Raw genomic sequence first — 19,286 nt, 5'->3', positions numbered from 1 at the left:
TTGCTGCCCACAAAGAATGCACCTTTTATATGATGGATACTGGTAAATAATCAGTTATAGTACAAGGTGGTATACTATCACAGAGGCTTATACAAAATATTATGAGATACAGAGAGAAGGGATGGAAGGTAGGGATGTGGGCAGACTCCAAGAGAAAGGTGAAGATGTTTATTATTAATTAAAAAAATAAACAAAAAACAGGTAACACCTTTTCTGGTTTGTGTAACTAGTATGTTGAACAAGCATGACTCATGGCACATTAGAAAATGAAGCTTTATCACTGACTCCCCCTGTCCTGGTTCTTCCCCACCCCACTCTCCCTCTCTGCTATTTCAGGTCAAAGCCATGAGCAAGAGGAAAGGTAAAGAGATAGGACAGCTTTGATTTGAGCCTGGCCTTTGGCCAAAGAAAGCATCTCTGGTTGGACCACAGCAAGACTCTTCTCCTGGGGTCATGCCGTGAGTTCTTCCAAGATCCCTTCTGAGACCTCTGTCCTATAGTTCCCTTGACCCTGACAGATGCGATTCCGTTCCTGAAGGCACTTGAGGCAATGGGGAGTAGCATGTCTTGTCTTCCTGCCCAAATCCCTTCACTCCTCCCGAAGGCACTTTCAGACAAGATCTAAATGACCCAACCACACAATTGTTGTCTGTTTGGTATGGCCCACATCTTGTGCACAGGAAACAATGGCATCTCTTACCCTGAAAAACTCTGGGGGTTCAGTCCAAAGCCCTGCGGCACTCTCTTCTGGCTCTTGAACCTACATAGCAAGTCACCCCTCTCTCATCCTCTGCCTCTTGGGGGAAGGAGCCAGGGGCCAGTCACGGTTGGCTTTCTTGGGCATGACTATGGCACTGGTTCTCTGTGTCTCCCTTCTGTAAGGAATAGTTTTTGGTGTTCTCCTGCAGCACGTGCACCCCTCCCCTGAAGGGAGAGAACAGGAACAGCTGCCCCCCAAAGGAATGTCTTCTCTAATCGTCTTCCTGTTCCACTCTCTCTGACCCTTTTTCCTATCCTTGAGCTGGATGAAGAGTGAAGATACCTGATCCCTTCCCCCTGGGAAATCTGCATCCTGTGGTGTGTTATCATACTCATTTTGGAGTCTTCATGTTCATCATAGGGGGATCTCAGGTGAACCAGTGGCAAGAATCCCCTTCCAACACCTTGTTAACGTCCCATCACTGTAGCAGCCTGTTCTGGGTATGGCATCTCCAAGAATGCTCAACCAAGCAATGGCCTGCTTGGATGCAGAGGCAGGGACCTCTTGAAGACCCAGTCATTTCCATCACCTAACTTTCTGAGCTCCTTGCACACAACCCAGGTGAATTCTTTCTATCCTAGAGTTTACCTGGAGGAACTATGGGGTCGGGTTGTAGCCCGGATTAAAAACTGAAGTGTTTTGAACAGCGTAGTTAAGAAAGAACAGGTATGAAGTGAATCCATGTTTCTTCACACGGAGGGTTTCTTCCTCTACGGGGTGTTGTCTCACGCTGACAGACCACTGTCACGCTGACCTCCACCCACCGAGTGGAGGATCCACACTAGGAGTCCACACAGCAGCATCAGAACTGGAAGCTGACCTCACTGGTGAGGCCACTGCAGTGACCTTGGTCTTGGCCAATCCATGAGCACCTCTGACAGGTTAAAAGGTGCTCCTATGAGCAAAAGGAAAGAAGCAGAGCCCAGGATCCCTGGCTCACCAGCACATCACTAACCTTACGTCACCTCCATGTAAGTCCATCCCCAGGATCCCAACAGCCAAACTCTGAGCCCTGAGTAAGATGTGAAAACTGAGTCACAGGCTGGTGACTCACCAGTGAGAAAGAACACAATGAGTCAGGCAGACAAGCCCTGGGGACAGTCTTTTTAAATCTGAATTCTCTGGACTGCCTCTAGAGAAACACCCTTGAAGGAGAGAAGGCCCCACAGTAAACAGGTGGGAAGGCAGGTCAAGACACCAAACTCTGCTCTGAGAACAATGAAGCGCCCTGGCTTTTTGCATGGCTCCCTGAGAGCTCGGGGTTTTGTGCAATAAGATTCTAACACTGTTCTGTAAGCTCCGACCCCACTTACTGATATCAAATTTATCAATCACCTCAGGTCTGCTGCCTGCTCTCAGTGACTCATCACTGTTCATTTCATTATCTATGACCCTGGACACAGAAGGACTGTCAGGGATGGGGCAGTGACATAGAACAGCAGCTGAGGACACAGCCTTGCTTACTACACAAACCTGGGTTTGAAACCTGGCATCACATTTAAAGGGATCTCGAGCAAGCCACTTGCTTCCTTTTTTTCCATCATTAAAGCAGAAATAGTAGTGCACTTGAAGAGCTGCATGGAGGAATGAGTGCGACGCTGTTTCTAAATGGCTCAGAATGTAGTAAGTGTGCTATAATTGGATAAATATTATGTTATTCACTAAGGATTTGTGTTTTCATTGATGATTTCTCTTCCTCAGAAATTTGCTATTTGCTTGCAGAGTTAGATAATTATTTATCATTTATTTGGGGGCAGAAAAAAAGAAAAAATGTGCCAATGTACTCCCTTCCCCCGCAAAAAAATCAAACAGCAGGAGGGATCTAAACAAGTTGGAACACACAAACCCTTGAGACAAGGGCCGCATTCGGTCCATTTTGTACCTGCAGGGCCTGGCTAAAGGTGCTTGGGCAGTGGCCCTAAATAAATACAAGACTGAATGGTGTGTATGTCCACACTGAACGTTTTTGGAGTTTACGTCATGGGTATCTGGACACATTCATTCATCAGGAACCTATGTGCACAGCTCTGCATTCCACATTATGTGAGACACAACTTGGTCATCCATGCACAGAATAACAAAACAAGCACGTGCCCAGGTGTGGGGAATTCAAGGCCGTGGAGTGACTAGTAGGGTGAGGGCGGTCCTGAAAAACATTCCTGAGGCAGAATTGGGAGCTCGGACTTGAAAGAATGGGTGGAATCCTCCAAAAAGCGGGGTCAGGAGGGGCACCGTGAAGGGGAGAAGTACTAACTCACAAGGGGCGTGGCAGCATCCCGCCTTGGGTAGCAGCTGCAATGTTTGGCAAACAACCATCAGCGCTGATTCTTGGATACAGCAGCAACCCTGGGGCTTCTCAGAGATGTTTCTGAGGGTTTCTGTCAAAGACTGTTCTTCCTACCTTCAAACAGGTTGAGGCTCAGTGCCCTAGAGACTTGGGTATTACACGTAAACGTGATTGCCTTGGTAACGCCTGGGAGGGTCAGATCATAGACATAAGATTGGGAACAAGGTTCATTTAATAGGTAATCTCTGGCTGCTGCTTTGTTATTTAGGCTTCTCTTGGTTTAGTGGTTACTCCCTGCAAGCGGTAACTGGTCTGCAAAACAAAAGCCTGGTTCTCGTGCCAGCCACTGAGGAACTCACAGGCGCCATCTCTTTTTATGTCCCCTAATCTCAGGGTGATGGGAGGTGTAACCAAGTGAACCTTCTCTCTCTAGCGGCCCCTGCCCTCTCAGATGGCTTCTGGTTTCCCAGGTAACGGCTGCTGTTTAGCTTTGGAGTTGCAGGAGAGACCCTGGGGATCGATTGCAGTGGATTCCACTGGGCTCAGAGGCATTCCCCCTCTTGTTTTGCCAACTGGGATCCACGCAGGCATTTGGTGAAGGCAGCTGCGGAATATGTGGTGTGGCAGCCCACAGTATTCTTAAACTTCTGCCACAAAGGTGTCAGGGAGGCAGCACAGAATTGCTGAAATAATGCAGAGTTTGGAACCTGAAAGATGTGGCTCTGAATCCCAATTCTGACACTGACCAGCTGTGCAGCTTTGCACAAATCACTTAACCTCTCTGAGCCTCAGTGTCCCCATCTGTCAACGGGACTTCATAACTCTGCCTCACAGGGTGGTTGTGAGGATTAGCAATAGTGTATGCGAGGTGCCTGGCACAGTCATGGCTCAGGCGATCAGTGGTGTTAGGGTACCAGAGAAGGAGGCTAATTTCACAGCCTGCATCACAGGACCGTGTTTGTATCCCCTCATTCCCAGTGTACCAGGCATCGTCCTGGCATGAAACTCACCTCCTGTCCTCCCTCCGGTGCGCTCAGTCCAGTGACCGTCTGGTCTCCTTCCCGGTGGCACAGACTGTGTCAAACTCTTTCTGCCTCTGCGTGGGGCCCATTCCGGATACCTCTGACTCGTGTTGTGTTGGGAATGAAAGTAAAGTGGCCCTGGAACGTAAACAACAGATTGGTGCGGGGCCGGGAAGCCAGCAGCAGGCATGTGAAAATATCTTAGTTGAATAGCTGTGGCAAATACTCTTGAAACATTCTCCCTCTGTTCTTAGGGTGAGAGGCACTCTCACCCCTGACTGTGGGGCCGGAAAAATCCGTTCCTCATTAGGGGCATCAGTTCTTCCAAGCAACCCCGTGGTGACAGCCTGGGTGCTGAGAAGCCAGGCCAGCTCTTCCCAGCACTGAGAACCAGGCTCCAGGGCACTGGGGGGGCCTCCAGGTGCCAACAGAAGTGGCAGATCTTTCTGCCCTTCTCTTCCAGTCAAAGGCGTGTTTCTCACTATACTCTCCGTAAGCAGAATGGGAACGATCCTCCTATCACTGCCACGTTTATTGAACACCTATTCACCAGACATTGAGGTAAAGACACCCCATCATCTATAACCAACATTTTCTGTGTTTTAAGCTTTGCTCCCCGCCCCTTTCACCTCGTATCTTGCCTAATCATTCATTGAGAAAACAGACCCCGTGGGGCAAATGCATGTCACTCATGGCAGCAGTCAAGTGTCCAACCAGAAAACAGAACCTCCCTAAGTATTTAAAACAGAGAGAATCTAACACCAGGAAATGGCTATGGAGAAGACAGAAGATGGGAGAAACCATAGGGGTGATGCGGCGGTCCAGGGGTTAACCTCAGCCGGAAGCTGCTGCAAAGGCGAAACAACTGCTCTGGAGGTTCTACCCCAAGAGGGAGGGAGGAGAAATACCCCTCTTCTCTCTTCCTCCCACCAGCACCTCCCATTGACTACACCCAGAGAGGTGCCAGCTGGTACGGGAGCTGGGAAATGCAGGCGCAGCCCACACCACGCAGAGCCAAGCAGGGGAAGGACATGGAAGGAGCATTGTCAAGGACCAGCACACCAGGGACAGGAACATTCGCATTCGTTTATTTAGTCGCCACATAAACAGTCGCACTCTCAGGTAGACCACTGTTAACCTATTTTTCTGATGGGGAAATTGAGCCACATAAGGGTTCAACAAAATTGCCCACGGGCTGTTACAGCTGAGATATTTGGGCATCCGAACTAATCTAAGGTCTGTCTGAGATTTAAACTCGCAAACCTTGTTCTCTCTCCTGACAGGAGAGCTGGGTAAGCTTTGATGAAAGTGAGCCAGATCTATCTTTAGACTCAATCAAAGGCTTTTAATTTAATTTTTGAAAACCACGATTAATGGGACGTACATTTGTTCCAAAACGCAAACAACGAAATGAAACAAGCCTGTGGCTGGCTGGAGCTTGAGAGCCAGTCAGTCTTGGAGAACAAGGATGGGGTCTCCAGGGACCGCAATTGGCTCAGTCACGTGCACAGAGCACCGCCAGGGTCAGCTCTGTGCCCGGTCAAGGCTGCCTGAGGTCTCACCAAGTCATATGAACCCTTCTGCTAGTGTCCCTGCCTGGCACCATTGCTGTGGGGTTCCCACAGCTGTGTCGGTGACCCATGAAAAGCCTGCAAGGAAGGTTATTCCAGGCCACTGTCCCTTCCTCCTGGGGCTCTGACCCAGGTCAGGTCATTTGATGGCCGTCCTCACTGTCCCCTCAGCATTCTGAGCTGGCCTCCCTCATGGGACTTGATGCACTGCTTTGTAATGCTCTATTTTCTCACTGATCTGCCCCAGTGGACTGTGAGCTCCACCAGGTAAGGCCCTGTATGCACCTCAGGCTTATCACAGCACTCAATACACAACAGATATGCAATATAAATTTGAGGAATGAATGAGTGAAAGGACATACAAGAACCCAGGATATTCTTAACAACATGATTCAGCAGAAAGAATGTGCAGTCTCGTGTCCATTCGACCAAGAATTACATCCCAGGTGTGCTATCCACAATAGGTAGGCATGTAGGGTCTGAACTTCAGTTTTCTCCTCCATAAAATGAGATTAACATAATCTTCCTTTAAGGGTTGTTGTGGCTATTCAAAGCTTACACTTGCTCAATGATTATCACTTCCTTTCTCCCTGGACGTTTTGAAAGGAAACTATTCTGTTCTCCCCTAAAATGTTTTCTGGGTGATGAAAGAATTAAATATTGGGATAGTTAGGCCATGATTTTGAAGTGGGGTAATAATATGAACTGAGATTCTGTACAGAAAATAGAAATCATTTTGACTAATTCAAAAAGAACGTGATTTAATGCAAGGAACTAGGGAAATTAAATTGCCAAAAAGGCTGGAAGAGTGGATGTCAAGAACCCAGCACTGGACTACTGAGTTCAAGGGCATCCATCCACCATAGCTGCCATGCTTACGTCGGGAGGCTGCTGCCATCACATGTGCTGCCACAATGGCCAAATCATCTCCAGGATTTGTAACCTCATGTGTTAGCTTTCTACTGCTGCATGATAATTTTACCACAAACCTAGGGGCTGAAAACAAAACATATTTATTATATCATAGTTACTGTAGGTCAGGAACCCAGGCGTAGCTTACATGGATCCTCTGACTCAGTGTCTCATGAAGCTGCCGTCATGATATCAACTGGGGCTGCAGCCTCATCTGAGTCCTGCCTGGGGAAGAAACTGCTTCCAAGCTCACATGATTGTTGACGGCATTCATTTTTTTGCAGGGCCTCAGTTTCTTACAAATTAGTATTAGGCAGAGGGCATCCTCAACCCCTTACCACATGGCCACTAGCTTCTTCAAAGCTAGTAAGAGAGAGAGCATCTCCTAGCAAGATGGATGCTACAATCTCATACAACATAATCATGTACATGTAATCCCATCACCTTGCCACATCCTATTGGTTGGAAGCAAGTTACAGGTCCCACCACCCACACTTCAGGGGAGAGGATTACACAAGGGTGTGAATGCCAGGAGGAGAGATCACGGGGCCACCTGAGAGTCTGTCCACCACACCTTGTTTGCCAGCAGCCTTAGCAGCAGGAGGGTGGCTTCCCCTCACTTCTTTCTGCCTTCCATGTTATTCACAAGTGCATCTGATCGCAAAGCACAGTTTACATTTATAACCCTAGCTGCAAAGTATTCTAGAAAATGTCATGTATAGTTTTTCAACTTCTCTAACTAGATGGAAGATAGAATTGCCATTGAGAGAGTCAATTCAAAATATCATCACCAGTGGCATGTGATACTGAGTATCTGCTCTAGTGGACAATCTTACTAATATGTTGACAAGACATGTATTGAATACTTGCTGTGTTAAGAGTTAGTGTTGCAAAATGGTAAAGAGTGTGGGCTTGTAGTCAGGTTGCCTGGATTTGAATTCTCATTTTGCCTTAAAAATCCTCATCTGTGGGACTTCCCTGGTGGCACAGTGCTTAAGAATCTGCCTGGGGGAAGATTGTGGAAGAGTAAGACGCGGACATCACCTTCCTCCCCACAGATACACCAGAAATACATCTACACGTGGAACAACTCCTACAGAACACCTACTGAACGCTGGCAGAAGACCTCAGACCTCCCAAAAGGCAAGAAACCCCCCCACATACCTGGGTAGGGCAAAAGAAAAAACAGAGACAAAAGAATAGGGATGGGACCTGCACCAGTGGGAGGGAGCTGTGAAGGAGGAAAGATTTCCACACACTAGGAAGCCCCTTCGCGGGCAGAGATTGCGGGTGGTGGAGGGGGAAAGCTTCGGAGCCGCCGAGGAGAGCACAGCAACAGGGGTGCGGAGGGCAAAGCGGAGAGATGCCCGCACAGAGCATCAGGGCTGACCGACACTCACCAGACCGAGAGGTTTGTCGGCTCACCCGCCGGGGCAGGCGGGGCTGGGAGTTGAGGCTCGGGCTTCAGTCGGAGCACCGGCCAGGGGGGGTTCCGGGGAAAAGTCTGGAGCTGCCGAAAAGGCAAGAGACTTTGTCTTCCCTCTTTGTTTTCTGGTGCGCGAGGAGACGGGATTAAGTGCGCTGCTTAAAGGAGCTCCAGAGACGGGCGCGAGCCGCGGCTATCAGTGCGGACCCCAGAGACGGGCATGAGACGCTAAGGTAGATGCTGCCGCCACCAAGAAGCCTGTGTGCGAGCACAGGTCACTATCCACACCCTCTTCCAGAGAGCCTGTGCAGCCCGCCACTGCCAGGGTCCCGAGATCCAGAGACAACTCCCCCGGGAGAACGCACGGGGCGCCTCAGGCTGGGGCAACGTCACGCCGGCCTCTGCCGCCGCAGGCCCGCCCCGCACGCAGTGCCCCTCCCTCCCCCCCGGCCTGAGTGAGCCAGAGCCCCCAATGAGCGGCTCCTTTAACCCCGTCCTGTCTGAGCGAAGAACGGACGCCCTCCGGCACCCTACACGCAGAGGCGGGGCCAAATCCAAAGCTGAGCCCCTGGGAGCTGTGAGAACAAAGAAGAGAAAGGGAAATCCCTCCCAGGAGCCTCAGAAGCAGCGGATTAAAGCTCCACAATCAACTTGATGTGCCCTGCATCTGTGGAATACATGAATAGACAACGAGTCATCCCAAATTGAGGAGGTGGACTTTGAGAGCAAGATTTATGATTTTTTCCCCTTTTCCTCTTTTTGTGAGTGTGTATGTGTATGCTTCTGTGCGAGATTTTGTCTGTATAGCTTTGCTTCCACCATTTGTCCTAGGGTTCTATCCGTCAGGTTTTTTTTTTCTTTTTTTCTCCCTTAATAATTATTTTTATTATAATAACTTTATTATATTTTATCTTACTTTATTTTATTTTACTTTATCTTATTTCTTTCTTTTTTCCTTCCTTCCCTCCTTCCTTCCTTCCTCCCTCCCTCCTTTCTTTCTTTCTTTACCTACTAATTCTTTCTTTCTACTTTTTCTCCCTTTTATTCTGAGCCGTGTGGATGAAAGGCTCTTGGTGCTGCAGCCAGAAGTCAGTGCTGTGCCTCTGAGGTGGGAGAGCCAACGTCAGGACACTGGTCCACAAGAGACCTCCCAGCTCCACATAATATCAAACGGCGAAAATCTCCCAGAGATCTTCATCTCAACACCAGCACCCAGCTTCACTCAATGACCAGCAAGCTACAGTGCTGGGCATCCTATGCCAAACAACTAGCAAGACAGGAACACAACCCCACTCATTAGCAGAGAGGCTGCCTAAAATCATAATAAGTCCACAGACACCCTAAAACACACCACCAGACGCAGACCTTCCCACCAGAAAGACAAGATCCAGCCTCATCCACCAGAACACAGGCACTAGCCCCCTCCACCAGGAAACCTACACAACCCACTGAACCAACCTTAGCCACTGGGGGCAGACACCAAAAACAACGGGAACTAAAAACCTGCAGCCTGCAAAAAGGAGACCCAAACACAGTAAGATAAGCAAACTGAGAAGACAGAAAAACACACAGCAGATGAAGGAGCAAGATAAAAACCCACCAGACCTAACAAATGAAGAGGAAATAGGCAGTCTACCTGAAAAAGAATTCAGAATAATGATAGTAAAGATGATCCAAAATCTTGGAAATAGAATAGACAAAATGCAAGAAAGATTTAACAAGGACCTAGAAGAACTAAAGATGAAACAAACAATGATGAACAACACAATAAATGAAATTAAAAATACTCTAGATGGGATCAATAGCACAATAACTGAGGCAGAAGAACGGATAAGTGACCTGGAAGATAAAATAGTGGAAATAACTACTGCAGAGCAGGATAAAGAAAAAAGAATGAAAAGAACTGAGGACAGTCTCAGAGACCTCTGGGACAACATTAAATGCACCAACATTCGAATTATAGGGGTTTCAGAAGAAGAAGAGAAAAAGAAAGGGACTGAGAACATATTTGAAGAGATTATAGTTGAAAACTTCCCTAATATGGGAAAGGAAATAGTTAATCAAGTCCAGGAAGCACAGAGAGTCCCATACAAGATAAATCCAAGGAGAAATACACCAAGACACATATTAATCAAGCTGTCAAAAATTAAATACAAAGAAAACATATTAAAAGCAGCAAGGGAAAAACAACAAATAACACACAAGGGAATCCCCATAACGTTAAAAGCTGATCGTTCAGCAGAAACTCTGCAAGCCAGAAGGAACTGGCAGGACATATTTAACGTGATGAAGGAGAAAAACCTGCAACCAAGATTACTCTACCCAGCAAGGATCTCATTCAGATTTGATGGAGAAATTAAAAGCTTTACAGACAAGCAAAAGCTGAGAGAGTTCAGCACCACCAAACCAGCTCTACAACAACTGCTAAAGGAACTTCTCTAGGCAAGAAACACAAGAGAAGGAAAAGACCTACAATAACGAACCCAAAACAATTAAGAAAATTGGAATAGGAACATACATATCGATAATTACCTTAAATGTAAATGGACTAAATGCTCCCACCAAAAGACACAGATTGGCTGAATGGGTACAAAAGCAAGACCCATATATTTGCTGTCTACAAGAGACCCACTTCAGACCTAGAGACACATACAGACTGAAAGTAAGGGGATGGAAAAAGATATTTCATGCAAATGGAAAACAAAAGAAAGCTGGAGTAGCAATTCTCATATCAGACAAAATAGACTTTAAAAGAAAGACTATTAGAAGAGACAAAGAAGGACACTACATAGTGATCAAGGGATCAATCGAAGAAGAAGATATAACAATTGTAAATATTTATGCACCCAACATAGGAGCACTTCAATACATAAGGCAAATGCTAACAGCCATAAAACGGGAAATTGACAGGAACACATTCATAGTAGGGGACTTTAACACCCCACTTTCACCAATGGACAGATCATCCAAAATGAAAATAAATAAGGAAACACAAGCTTTAAATGACACATTAAACAAGATGGACTTAATTGATATTTAAAGGACATTCCATCCAAAAACAACAGAATACACATTTTTCTCAAGTGCTCATGGAACATTCTCCAGGATAGATCATATCTTCAGTCACAAATTAAGCCTTGGTAAATTTAAGAAAATTGAAATTGTATCAAGTATCTTTTCTGACCACAACGCTATGAGACTAGATATCAATTACACGAAAAGATCTGTAAAAAATACAAACACATGGAGGCTAAACAATACACTACTTAATAACGAAGTGATCACTGAAGAAATCAAAGAGGAAATCAAAAAATATCTAGAAACAAATGACAATGGAGACATTACGACCCAAAATCTATGGGATGCAGCAAAAGCAGTTCTAAGAGGGAAGTTTATAGCAATACAAGCCTACCTTAAGAAATAGGAATCATCTCAAATAAACAACCTAACCTTGCACCTAAAGCAATTAGAGAAAGAAGAACAAAAAACCCCCAAAGTTAGCAGAAGGAAAGAAATCATAAAGATCAGAGCAGAAATAAATGAAAAAGAAATGAAGGAAACGATAGCAAAGATCAATAAAACTAAAAGCTGGTTCTTTGAGAAGATAAACGAAATTGATAAACCATTAGCCAGACTCATCAAGAAAAAAAGGGAGAAGACTCAAATCAATAGAATTAGCAATGAAAAAGGAGAAGTAACAACTGACACTGCAGAAATACAAAAGATCATGAGATTACTACAAGCAACTCTATGCCAATAAAATGGAAAACCTGGAAAAAATGGACAAATTCTTAGAAATGCACAACCTGCCAAAACTGAATCAGGAAGAAATAGAAAATATGAACAGACCACTCACAAGCACTGAAATTGAAACTGTGATTAAAAATCTTCCAACAAACAAAAGCCCAGGACCAGATGGCTTCACAGGCGAATTCTATCAAACATTTAGAGAAGAGCTAACACCTATCCTTCTCAAACTCTTCCAAAATATAGCAGAGGGAAGAACACTCCCAAACGCATTCTACAAGGCCACCATCACCCTGACACCAAAACCAGACAAGGATATCACAAAGAAAGAAAACTACAGGCCAATATCACTGATGAACATAGATGCAAAAACCCTCAACAAAATACTAGCAAACAGAATCCAACAGCACATTAAAAGGATCATACACCATGATCAAGTGGGGTTTATTCCAGGAATGCAAGGATTCTTCAATATATGCAAATCAGTCAACATGATACACCATATTAACAAATTGAAGGAGAAAAACCATATGATCATCTCAATAGATACAGAGAAAGCTTTCGACAAAATTCAACATCCATTTATGATAAAAACCCTGCAGAAAGTAGGCATAGAGGGAACTTTCCTCAACATAATAAAGGCCATATATGACAAACCCACAGCCAACATCATCCTCAATGGTGAAAAGCTGAAAGCATTTCCACTAAGATCAGGAACAAGACAAGGTTGCCCACTCTCACCACTCTTATTCAACATAGTTTTGGAAGTTTTAGCCACAGCAATCAGAGAAGAAAAGGAAATAAAAGGAATCCAAAACGGAAAAGAAGAAGTAAAGCTGTCACTGTTTGCAGATGACATGATACTATCTATAGAGAATCCTAAAGATGCTACCAGAAAACTAGTAGAGCTAATCAATGAATTTGGTAAAGTAGCAGGATACAAAGTTAATGCACAGAAATCTCTGGCATTCCTATACACTAATGATGAAAAATCTGAAACTGAAATCAAGAAAACACTCTCATTTACCACTGCAACAAAAAGAATAAAATATCTAGGAATAAACCTACCTAAGGAGACAAAAGACCTGTATGCAGAAAATTATAAGACACTGATGAAAGAAATTAAAGATGATACAAATAGATGGAGAGATATACCATGTTCTTGGATTGGAAGAATCAACATTGTGAAAATGACTCTACTACCCAAAGCAATCTACAGAGTCAGTGCAATCCCTATCAAACTACCACTGGCATTTTTCACAGAACTAGAACAAAAAATTTCACAATTTGCGGAAACACAAGAGACCCCAAAGAGCCAAAGCAATCTTGAGAACGAAAAATGGAGCTGGAGGAATCAGGCTCCCTGACTTCAGACTATAATACAAAGCAACAGTAATCAAGACAGTACGGTACTGGCACAAAAACAGAAAGATAGATCAATGGAACAGGTTAGAAAGCCCAGAGATAAACCCACGCACATATGGTCACCTTATCTTTGATAAAGGAGGCAGGAATGTACAGTGGAGAAAGGACAGCCTCTTCAATAAGTGGTGCTGGGAAAACTGGACAGGTACCTGTAAAAGTATGAGATTAGATCACTCCCTAACACAGTACACAAAAATAAGCTCAAAATGGATTAAAGATCTAAATGCAAGGCCAGAAACTATCAAACTCTTAGAGGAAAACACAGGCAGAACACTCTATGACATAAATCACAGCAAGATCCTTTTTGACCCACCTCCTAGAGAAATGGAAATAAAAACAAAAATAAACAAAATGGGACCTAATGAAACTTCAAAGCTTTTGCACAGCAATGGAAACCATAAACAAGACCAAAAGACAACCCTCAGAATGGGAGAAAATATTTGCAAATGAAGCAACTGACAAAGGATTAATCTCCAAAATTTATAAGGAGCACATGAAGCTCAATAACAGAAAAACAAACAACCCAATCCAAAAATGGGCAGAAGACCTAACTAGACATTTCTCCAAAGAAGATATACAGACTGCCAACAAACACATGAAAGAATGCTCAACATCATTAATCATTAGAGAAATGCAAATCAAAACTACAATGAGATATAATCTCACACCAGTCACAATGGCCATCATCAAGAAACCTAGAAACAATAAATGCTGGAGAGGGTGTGGAGAAAAGGGAACACTCTTGCACTGTTGGTGGGAATGTAAATTGATACAGCCACTGTGGAGAACAGTATGGAGGTTCCTTAAAAAACTACAAATAGAACTATCATATGACCCAGCAATCCCAGTACTGGGCATATACCCTGAGAAAACCATAATTCAAAAAGAGTCATGTATCAAAATGTTCATTGCAGCTCTATTTACAATAGCCCGGAGAATGAAACAACCTAAGTGTCCATCATCGGATGAATGGATAAAGAAGATGTGGCACATATATACAATGGAATATTACTCAGCCATAAAAAGAAACGAAATTGAGCTATTTGTAATGAGGTGGATAGACCTAGAGTCTGTCATACAGAGTGAAGTAAGTCAGAAAGAGAAAGACAAATACCGTATACTAACACATATATATGGAATTTAAGAAAAAGAAAATGTCATGAAGAACCTAGGGGTAAGACAGGAATAAAGACACAGACCTACTAGAGAATGGACTTGAGGATATGGGGAGGGGGAAGGGTAAGCTGTGACAAAGCGAGAGAGAGGCATGGACTTATATACACTACCAAACGTAAAATAGATAGCTAGTGGGAAGCAGCCGCATAGCACAGGGAGATCAGCTCGGTGCTTTGTGACCGCCTGGAGGGGTGGGATAGGGAGGGAGGGAGACGCAAGAGGGAAGAGATATGGGAACATATGTATATGTATAACTGATTCGCTTTGTTATAAAGCAGAAACTAACATACCATTGTAAAGCAATTATACTCCAATAAAGATGTTAAAAAAAAAGACAAAAAAACCCACAATACTTTAAAATTCTGATGGAAAAAAAAAAGAATCTGCCTGCCAATGCAGGGGACACGGGTTCAATCCCTGGTCTGGGAAGATCCCACATGCTGTGGAGCAACTAAAGCCACGAGCCACGTGTCCTGAGCCCGCATGCCACAACTACTGAAGCCCGTCTGCCTAGAGCCCGTGCTCCGCAACAAGAAAAGCCACCACAATGAGAAGCCCGCGTGCCGCAACGAAGAGTAGGCCCCGCTCCCCACAACTAGCAAAAGCCCGTGTGCAGCAACGAAGACCCAACACAGACAATAATAAATAAATAAATAATAAATAAATTTATTTTAAAAAATCCTCATCTGTAAAATGGGCATGATAATCATACTTATATAATCATACAGTCCGTGAGTGCTTGGCATAGAGTCAGCATTCAATCAAAGTTAGATATCATCATTCTTGTGGGTCAAGCAATTTCCTAAGTGTTTTCCACACATTATCTCATTTGATTTTCACAAAAGCCTTATGAAGTTGCTATTGTTATTCCCATTTTACAGATGAGAAAACAGTCTCAGGGAGGTTGTACAATTTCCCAAAGACGAGCAAAGACAGTTATTAGCAGAGTTCACAGCTCCTAGTCATTGGGTTAAACTGCTTCCTCTTTACAATTTCAAGATAGATTTGATTTTTATAAATGGCCATAATCAAAATAACAGGAATAATAATAATCCCTTAAAATTATGTAGGACTTTACATCTTACAAGGTGTTTTCTCACTTGAGCCTTTTGACAGAATGTTGTAATGTGTATTTGTTGTTTGGTTTGAAAATACTCAATTCTGCAACAGACAAAAAGAAAAAAATTAGATAAATGAAATTCATAAAATATGTTAGAAAATATGGCATGTGTGTATTTAACATAGAAAGGGATGGAAGGATCAAGAGATACCTAATATTTATAAGGCACTAAATATTCATGAGGCACTTATATATTACATAGAAGTGATATATAAATATGCATGAGTCCTATGAGGAGCTAATATTCTGGGTGTACTACATATACATGAGCAATCAATATTCATGAGGCCATAATTCAGCCACACACTGATTGACACCCATTCTGGCTCATGCGTCCTCTGCAAGCTCATGGCTGAAACTCATGGCTGCTTAGCAGGTGAGCTGCAAGCTACAGCTATTAGCCTGGTGTACTTGTCCTGTCTCTCCAATAGTTTAAGTGTGTCTTCTTGGCCAGGGCAGTTTCCGTTTGCGAGCCCCTTAGCTCAAATCTCAACTCTGGTCCTGTAACCAAACCACCAGCGGGGAAGGCTGATGTGGCAGAGAAAGAGACAGGGCAAATGAACACTGCCCACCCCAGGATTCGGTGTGTCCTTCCACCCTGATCACACCCTACCTCAGAGTGCTCATCTCTTTCCTCTTGCCTCCACTATGTGTTTTACATTGATTTTATAGTCCACGTGATTCGACATCCTAATTCGCTTAGTGAGCCTTTCTGTTCCATGACCTCTGGTAGGGTGTACCAGTTTGCCTGGTAGTGACCTTAGAGGCTACCACTGCATCATGGTAATTTCCCATGTGATGAATGATGGGAGATAGGTAAGGATCATGCTTCCCACCTTATGGATAAGGAAATCAAGAAATATAGAGGATGTGTGACTTATCCAAGGACACACAGCTAATAAGTAGATTAACTGGAATTAATAACACAGGTTTCTCCAACTCCAAATCTAGTTCTTTTTATTCTAAACAAGTCCACATGCCAAAAAAAAAAAAATCAGAAGGTACTATAAAAAATGAAATAGATTTTCCTTGTGGGCCTCTAAAGAAAGTTTGCAAAGAAAAATTCCAAGGCTGTTCTGAGCAGTGGTTCCTGGGCAGAACAAGACATCGCTCTGGCAAAGCCCTTATTTTGATGACGCCACACTCACACTCATGCTTGTACTGGGAGCAACCTTAAAAGGGGCCTGTTGTTTAGATTTACAGCCACCCTTCCTCTGTTCCTCATTGATTCTGTAAACACAGCCTCCTTATGTGCAAGACCCCCAGTCAACAGGCGCATGGAGGCTCTGATGCTATGAGGAATTATGTCCAGAAAGAAAGGAGGCTTGAGCTAGAAAGAGTTCAGTCGTCTTCAGGTCCTTCCCAAAGCTGGATCCCTTGCCAGACAGTATCACCCTCAGAGATTTGACCTGTTTGCTCTGGCTCTTTTAACTGTTGACTTTTGAATCAACTCTAGGTTGGCTCGGGTATGAAACTTGCTTTCCTCAAATTAATAGTTACTTGAATAAGCACTTTTGTTCTTCCTTCCATTCCCTTCCTCACTACCTTTGAAGCCATGTGTAAATAAAGGTTGCTGGCCAAAAGGATTTGGGGGCTGTGACTAAGGCTCTTGGGTAAGGACCATCTATGTCAATTCCCAAGCTTTTGTGGGAGACATCAGTCTTCTCAGGGGAGAAAATGGGTAAGCCACAGTGAAACCTTGCAAATAATTTTCAGCAGTCATTAGGCACCCCAAATGTGTAATTTTTTCTGCAAATCTGCGCTGGCTTTGCTCTTGTTTCCATTTCATCATAACCATATTACCTCCTTCAATTGCTTTCAAATCCCTAGGTTAGAAAAACATCACAACTGCTATTCATGGATATGAAGAACTCAAGGTACTAACAAGGAAAATGGACACAATACAGTCCTGTATTTTTTCAACCATGTTTTTGTGCATGTGTTTGAATGTGTGCAGGCACACATAGAGACAGCAAGAAAAACATGTGGAAGGAGAAATAACAAAATGCTTAAGTGTACTTACAGAGGAATTATAGGTAATTTGTACTTGATTTTTTAAAATAACTCTCCATATTGCTTAAATTCTTATAATCATCTTTCATTGCTTTTACCATTTAAAAAAAAGCTTGTCTATTTCCTTTCTGAATAGAAATAACAATACTTAACAAGGTCTTTATTGTTATCAAGGAGTTTTTTAAAGCTAAACAATCTCAGCTGAATTTCATAACATCCCTGGGAAGTCAGTATCATCTTTATATCCATTTTATAGATGGCTCAGACACCCTGTTGTATCCAAGGTTACACAGCTACTAAATAGCAAACTTGAGAGGCAAAGACATATTTTTGACGTCAAAGCCCATGTAATTTCCACTCTGCCATAGCCGCTCTCTGTAAGTACTTTCAGCCATGTGTCCCCAGTTTCAATCAACAATTGTTCTCTGGAATGGCACTCTGGAGGGGTGCAAAGATAAAAATTCTGCCCCTCCAGGAATTCACGGTCCAGAGCAGGGGTTCTCAGCCCCAGTTGCTCACTAGATTCACCCTGGGCCAATTTTAAAACTCTTGATGCCTGGGCCAACCTCAGATGGTCTTTAAAACTCCTCAGAAGATTCCAAGGTGCAGCCAAGGTGAGACCAACTGGTCTACCAGGGAGCTGGCACATCCGTAAGTGCACAGATCCACCAGAGACAATATATATACTCAATTATGATAATTCACTGTCTTGTTTCCAGTAATTGCTTCCTTCCTGGCATTTTATGGGTACTTGGCACATGGATCTCCTTGCATGGATGTCACAACAATTGAAGACTATAGATTTAAGGCTACGTACTATAAACAGGTTTTAGTGTTTATCCTTGAAATTAGTCAGAAATAGCTTTTACACTCTCTTACTGCAGTGTAGTTGGGCAATGTCGCGTAGCAAAGAGAATTCTAGATGTGGGGCTCTGAAGACAGGTTTAGTCTTGTCTCAGGCTGTAAAAACTGTCATTTGGGACAAGTCACTTCTCCTCTATGGGACAAGTGTCTTCCTCTATAAAATAAAAGGGTTGAACCTAGGGGCAGGACAGGAATAAAGATGCAGAAGTAGAGACTGGACTTGAGGACACGGGGAGGGGCAAGGGTAAGCTGGGACGAAGTGAGAGAGTGGCATGGACTTATATATACTACCAAATGTAAAACAGATAGCTAGTGGGAAGCAGCTGCATAGCACAGGGAGATCAGCTCAGTGCTTTGTGACCACCTAGAGGGGTGGGATAGGGAGGGTGGGAGGGAGACGCAAGAGGGAGGGGATATAGGGATATATATATATATATATATGTACAGCTGATTCACTTTGTTATAGAGCAGAAACTTGCCCACCACTGTAAAGCAATTATACTCCAACAAAGCTCTTTAATTAATTAATTTTTCAAAAAGACACAGGACAAAAGCAGCAAGGCCATAGCAAAATGCAAGAAAATTCGTCTGAAAACCTTAATTAAAGAAACATTGTTTTTTCAGACATTATCAAAGCCTGACTATATCATTCACAGATTACATAAAATGTCAAAAAACAACATATTCAAGTGATGATCAATATGCCTTGTTTGTAATTTATAAATAATAACATAAAAAAATAAATAAATAAAAGGGTTTAATTAGATGCTGTCTGCCATTCCTCTAGCTCAAATTTCCCATCATTCCCTATCATGTAACCCTAGATTGCCAAAAAGCAGGGAGTCCAAGATAGACAATGAATTTAAAACCTACCTACTTCAGTTACATATTGCTACATTATAAATCACCTCAAAATCTAGTGGCTTACAACAATGGTTTCTTATTTCTGATTCGGTGGATTGA

The 19,286-nt window shown here is 43.6% G+C and overlaps 1 protein-coding gene across 1 annotated transcript in view; it reads right to left on the bottom strand.

The window, feature by feature from the left end:
• Nucleotides 1-19,286, bottom strand: part of ME3 (malic enzyme 3) — a 308,269-nt gene that overhangs the window by 277,464 nt on the left and 11,519 nt on the right. Inside the window, exon 2 of the mRNA XM_082660565.1 lies at nucleotides 4,058-4,207. The gene's annotated coding sequence lies outside the window, so the exon portion shown is untranslated. The remainder of the gene's footprint in view (nucleotides 1-4,057; nucleotides 4,208-19,286) is intronic.

This window comes from Grampus griseus (genome assembly GCF_964374135.1).
Source record: "Grampus griseus genome assembly, chromosome: 8".
Lineage (NCBI taxonomy): Eukaryota > Metazoa > Chordata > Mammalia > Artiodactyla > Delphinidae > Grampus > Grampus griseus.
This window is presented reverse-complemented; position numbering and strand designations above follow the sequence as displayed.